Here is a 6,758-nt window from a genome sequence, read left to right as displayed (position 1 = left end):
AATGCCAAGGCCCCTTTCTCACTTCAGGCAAGTTGAATGACACCAAGGGGCCCCGGGTGCCACCAGATGGCCTTTCCTCAATCAGAGCTCACCTTCTTAGCACCCAAGATGGCAACTAGAAACACATTATGAAGTGGTGGGTGTTTATTTTACCATAGCTCAGCTGCCTTCCTCCTTCTTCCAGGATGAAGCCTTCCCTGACTCCTGACCTTCTGACCCCCTGACCTCCTGAGCTCCTGATCTCCTGACCCCCTGATTTCCAGACATAGTAGTTTGATGCTACTCTCATCCTTCCTCTGTGTGTCTCTGGTATATACTTATGCATATATCATACTCCATCTTGTGCATTTATTTTATATGTGTCTCGAAGTTCCATGAAAACAGAGATTATGTTTTATCTTAATGTATAATTCCAGAGCATAACAATATGCCTAGAACGTGTGCGATTCCAGTATGTAAATTCAAAAACTTATCAATCAGAAGACTGCACTGATTTCTCTGTACTTATCAAAGAGCAAGAACTTGAATTTTTCTGCCCGAAATTTATCAATAGCTCAGAAAACAATATTTAGAGACATTTTCCCAATGAATTTAAGTCTATTTATTTTTCTAGACTAGAATTTACAAATGGTAGCCCAAAGCTGAGGTTAGTTCTTGGGAGTATTTAGTTTGGTCTTTATAGTATTTTTGAGTGTGAGTCGAATGTTGTTATCCAATCTGGTACTCACCACCACTCCCTGTTGTCACACACTAGGCACAGACACCATTACTACCTGCCACATCCTGAGGACATTTGGGTTAAGATCTCTTCTGCTCAAATATGCTGTATGTTACCTTCATAGGAAGTTCAAGACCAGACTGCTTCATGCCTGGGGTCATTGTTTTGGTACCATGTCAATTTACCTTTATCGAACCAAGCTAAGATGGTGTGCCCTCAGCCAATATGAGGGATGCAAGACAAAGAGACTCCTCCCTATACTCAAAAAAGACACTCCTCCCTGTGCTCTTGTGAAGATAGTTTTGATGATGTGGTCCCTGGAGTGAGGAACTTATGAGCTTTTAGCAGAACCCACTAGAGACATTTGTGAAGATTATTACGTATTCTGAAATGAGCAAAAAACACCAAAACCAAAGAGAGCTGTGTGGTTACAAACTTGGATAGATTCAGTCACCAGCTCCTCCATACCAGCTTCATGCTACCCGGTATTCAAATTTTGTCTCTGAAAATCACCATTTATCATGTATTAAGGGTCTTTTTGGAGTACTTTGTAGATGAACCCACAAATATTAAATCAGCCAATGCTAAGGGTGTAAAGTCATCCTTACTCTAAAGTTAATTTACCATACTCTTCTCCCTTCTTCTCTCTCTCTCTCCCTCTCTGCCTCCTTCCTTTCCCCTCTCTCCCTCTCCGCAAGCTCAGAAGAAAAACTATTAAAGTTCAGACATTAAAATCCTGAGCAATAGCTTTAATAAGGCCAGAGAAGCAAGTACCTCAGAAAAGCACTAAAAACAGCATCAAAAAGAAATCAGAATATCAGTCACAAATTTTTTTTCCAAATTATCAAAATAACTCACCCCTCACTTGATATCATTTGTATTTTCTTTATTAGCTTTGAAATTTACCTCATCTTATTTCCTTCACTCCCCTCAAATACTTGTGTTGCTCTGTCGGTAAAGTCTGTTATGAAGGGAAAATTCAGACTACGAATATTAAATGTGAGCTTCACAAATAGAATAGTAATGGAAAAGTCAGACAGAAACCTTTGTAATAATAGACTTAGAAAAATAAAGCCCTGAAATCAGCTGGAACAGTGGAATATAAATTGTTCATGCAATCAATTATGCTCGTAGAGATGCAGGGCCTCATGGCTTTGATTTGGGCTCTTGTGTGTGTCCGAGCATGGATCACCTGGTTTTTGAAGGCTGCTGCCAAAAACTTTCTCTAGGATCACAACCAGTCATTATCAATTTCCTTTTCTCCCTGCCCACCTCCCAGTCACTATTAGTCTGATCACTCCCCTAATTTGTTCTGCATTTGGTGCCATAGACCTCTGGTCTTATACTGGCCTACTCTGAAAAGCATCATGTGAAATAGTGGTGTTCTCCTGCTTACAATAAAGGCCTTCTCAGTGCTGATGACTTGAGGGCTAGTAAGGTCAGCTGGGAGATAGAAAAATAAATATGTTTTTGGAATGTGTTTTATTCAATCTTGTTCTACAGAGAGTAACCATGACAAGTTAACAATGTTTATTAATTTATTTAAAATTCTGGCTTAGAACAACACTGTCCAGTAAATATACAATTCATGTCACATGTTTAGTTTTAAATTTTCTAATAGCCAAATTTAAAAAGTGAAAATAAACAGGTGAAATTAATCTTTAAAATATTTTTATTTAATTCAATATATCCAAAACATTATCATCAATAGGTAATCAATATGTCTCCAAAATGTAGAGTATATTTTACACTTGAAGCATATTTTAATAGGGAGACTTATTTGCATCGGAAAAACTTGATTTATATTAAGAGTTTGTCAAATTTAGTTGAAAGGTAGATTCACATACCCAAGTTGTTCCAAATGTACATAAAAGTTTTCCAATAACTAGAGTATCTGTTTTTAATTTTAAATTTAAATTAAGTAAAGTTCTAAAAAAGTAGAAATGTGTTCAGTCACACTAGCCACATTTCAAGTGCTCATGGCCATGTGGTACTAGTAGCTATAGTCTTAGGCAGCATATGTTTAGAGCAAGGGCTGCCTTCACAGTGTATGTTAATAGTTGGGCTGTCAAGTCAGTCCAATCAAGATTGAAATCCTGGCTGGTGTACTTACTGCTTGTGTGATCTTAGGCAAATCATTTAACCTCTCTGAATCTCCTGTTTCTCTTCTAGAAATTAGAGCTAATAATGCCTACTTCACAGAGTTGTTAGATTAAATCCTACCTGTATGAGGACCCCTGTTGTAGGTACTTAATAAATACTATCTCCCACCCATTCACTGAAACTTCCCCACCTCTTTTTTCCAAAAACTGATTTTTGTGAGTAAATAAGGCAATTAACATATAAATTAAGTTTAATCAGGTAAGAAGACTTTCCGCCAAAGACTATAAAAATTCTACTCAGTCTTGTGAGCACCGGAAGAAGCAGGCTCATGTTCGGCCCTCTGGATCCCTCTGTTGAGCAGGTTTCGCTAGCATTGTAATTGTCTGCTTACACATCCACTCTCCCATACACTCCAGGAGCTATTAAAATATAGTTTTTGAATAAATGAATTAATTACCTTATTAAAAAGAAATAGGGGGGAAAGTTTTGCAAAATATTTAAACCTTTCCCTAGTGTCATCTACTTGAGATAGGGCAGGGAGGATGATGACTTCTAAATTAACAGAGACCCATATTATCCAAGAAGCTTTCCTCAAACCCTCTGGCCTACATTATGCCCAAATTGCCTAAAATCCAGTGAATTTTGGAAGACAATCCAAAAATCCCACATTAATACTATGTAATTGTTCTCCACTCCTTCCAAAGAGCAACATTACCTCTCCACTTCTCTTGCAGTTTGGTTCCTATGCTGGAAAAGCCTTTTCTACCTTCTTTTCTATCAAGTACACACCTAATAATCCTTCAAAATTCAGCTTATTTATAACTTCCCCCAAGAAACTTCACCTATATCTTGCCCTTCCTCTCACCCTATTTTCACTATGTCATTTTGAGACTTATATATAGTTCTATGTTGCACTTAAGGGTACTATATGTCAAATTGTTCACTGAAATGTCTGTACTTTCTTCTTGGACCTGAATATGAGTGTCTTGAGATAGGATTTCTGTGTTCCCTGGGTCCAGCTCAGTGTCAGGTACAGGGACTGAGGCCAGTGTTTGTGGAACTGAACTGAATTTAATTGAATTCAAATTTTTCAATCTTTGTGTGTAAAATCTTAAATTACCGAAATTCAGAGAACTGAGTTTTATAGTTTTATTTACTGTTTTCTAGAATTCTATTTTTATGGCATTTCGTTTTTCCAGGAACCAGAACTTCAGCCTGTGTTACTAGACCCCAAGAGAAAGGCAGAGATAAAAATGAGAGTGACTGAAGGTAATGCAGATGGCAGGTAAGTGAACTCCCCTTTCCACAAGAACACACCTATATAGAGAACAAGTACTCCCGAGAGACAACTGAGGGCTTCTCAACAACAAACAAGAGAAAAAGATTGAACAGAGAAAGTTGGGAAACCATGAGAGCTCTCTGAAAACTGTGAGGACTCTCCCAAATGGAGGTGCTGGTGAGCATCATTGTTTATATTCCCCTCTACTTAGGGTGGGTGGGAGCTCTATTCAGGTGCTTTGGCCTAACTGCAAAGTTGTTACAGCACATTCCCAGCCACACTGCACAGAGCCCATTTTTAATACAAAGGGAGCAGTCTGGATCAACATGACATCACCCCCCGACCTGAACTCCCTGCCTAGGATCACTTCAGCCCAGCAAACCAGAGCCCCAGCTGCCGTAAGCACCCACCCAGCTCCAACCAGCCTATCAAAACTATCCAGCACTCAGCACACACAGCCTATACAGAATTTGCTTCTATACATGACTACTTTCTGTACAAAATGAAAGAAAGTCCATATAAAGAAGGCTGGGGAGTTGCAGGAACTCTCTGGGAACTGCAGGAATTCTCTGGAGTCAGAGGAGCTAATGAACACCACTATATACATCTCACTCTACCTTGATAGGTGGATGAGAGCTCTGCCCAGGTGCTCTGGCCTACCTGCAAGGTCACTGCGATGCATTCCTGGACAAATCTCCTGAGCCCATTTCAGCTTCAAACAAAGGGAGCGAGCAGGATCAACAGAGCATTACCACATACATCTGACTCCTCTACCTAGAGACACTCCAGCTCAGTAAGGCAGAACCCTAGAGCCAGCCTGCCAAAACCACCCAGCACACAACTTACACAGAGGTCACTTCCATACAAGGCCACTTTTGCAAGACTGAGAGAGATGGCTATTTTGTCTAATTCATATATGCAAACATAGAAAGTCAAACAAAACTAAAAGACAGAAGAATATATCTCAAATGAAGAAATAAGAAAAATCCTCAGAAAAATAAACCCTAATGAAACAGAGATAACTAATTTTCCTGATAAAGAATTCAAAGAAACAGTCAGAGGATATTCACCAAGTTTGTGAATAAAATAGAGGAACTTACTGAGAACTTCAACAAGAAAAGTATAATAAGAAGTATAATAAAAGTATTTAAAAAAGTATAATAAAAAAAGAAAAGTATTTTAAAAAGTATAATAAAAAACCAAGCACAGCTGAAGAATATAATAATTGAAATTTTTAAAAAATCACTAATATAGAAGAATGCATCAATTGCCTGGAAGACAGACTACTGAAAATCAACCAATCAGAACAACAAAAGTAAAAAAGAATTTTTTTTTAAAAATGAGGTGTTATGTAAAATTTCCTAGGGTCAAGGAACTGGAGAAAGAGACTGACTCCATAATTACATCAACAGTTTATTAAGAGAACTTACATATGAGGCTCATCTTGAGCAGTAGCAAGACAACATAGATATCCTCCATCTACATGGCAGGTACTATAGGGTTATATAGGATAGGAGTACTGGGTTGTGACCTACCTCAGAAAAGGAGGAAAATGCCTAACATACTTTCCCAGGGCAGGGCAAGAGTTCATTTCAAGTATCAGCATGTCTGGGGCACAGGGGGTGGGTCAGACAATCTCTGAGGAGATTTACAGGAAGCAATCTCTGGCATGGATCTAACTGGATCCAGCACAATAGTCTAGCAGTGGTCATACCATCAAACAGTCTCTCTTCCACATGAGGATGGTTTAAAAAACCTCTGGGACAACATTAAGCACACAAACATTCACATTATATGGATCCCAGAAGGAGAATAAAGAGGAAAAAGAAATAGAAACTTTATTTAAATATATAATGGCGAGAAATTGTTCTAACCTGGTGAAGGAAATGAACACACAGGTCCAGGAAACACAGAAAGTTCCAAACAAGATTAATTCCAAAAGACCCACTACAAGACCTATTGTAATTGAAATGGCAAAAGTAAAGATAAAGAGACAATTCTGAAGGCAGCAAGAGGAAAATGACTACTTGCCTACAAAGGAAACCTCATAAAGCTATCAGCTGATTTCTTAGTAGCAACTTTGCAGGCCAGAAGGGAGTGGCAGCACATCTTAAAAGTGCTAAAAGAAAAAAAATAAAACCTAGAATAATCTACCTGGCAAAGGAAACCAAAGAAAAAATAAATATATGGGACTACATCAACCTAAAAGGCTTTGCACAGCAAAGGAAATCATCAACGGAATAAAAAGACAACCTACTGAATTACTGAATAGAAGATATTTGCCAATGATACATCCAATAAGGGGTTAATATAAAAAAATACATAAGAAATTCATACAACTTAACATCAAAAGACGAACATTCCAATTAAAAAATGGGCAGACGACCTGCATAGACATTTCTCAGAAGAGGACATACAGATGGCAACAGACATATAAAAAATTGTAAAACATTAATCATCAGGAAATGCAAATCAAAACCACCATGAGATATCACCTCACACCTGTCAGAATGGCAATCACCAATAAATCAATAAACAGCAAGCATTGGCAAGGATGTGGAGAAAAGAGAACCCTCGAGCATTGTTGGTGAGACTGCAGATTGGTGCACTCACTATGAAAAGCAATATGGAGATTACTCAAAAAATTAAAAATAGAGC

Source organism: Pteropus alecto, unplaced genomic scaffold, assembly GCF_000325575.1.
Source record: "Pteropus alecto unplaced genomic scaffold, ASM32557v1 scaffold153, whole genome shotgun sequence".
Taxonomy (NCBI): domain Eukaryota; kingdom Metazoa; phylum Chordata; class Mammalia; order Chiroptera; family Pteropodidae; genus Pteropus; species Pteropus alecto.
This window is presented reverse-complemented; position numbering follows the sequence as displayed.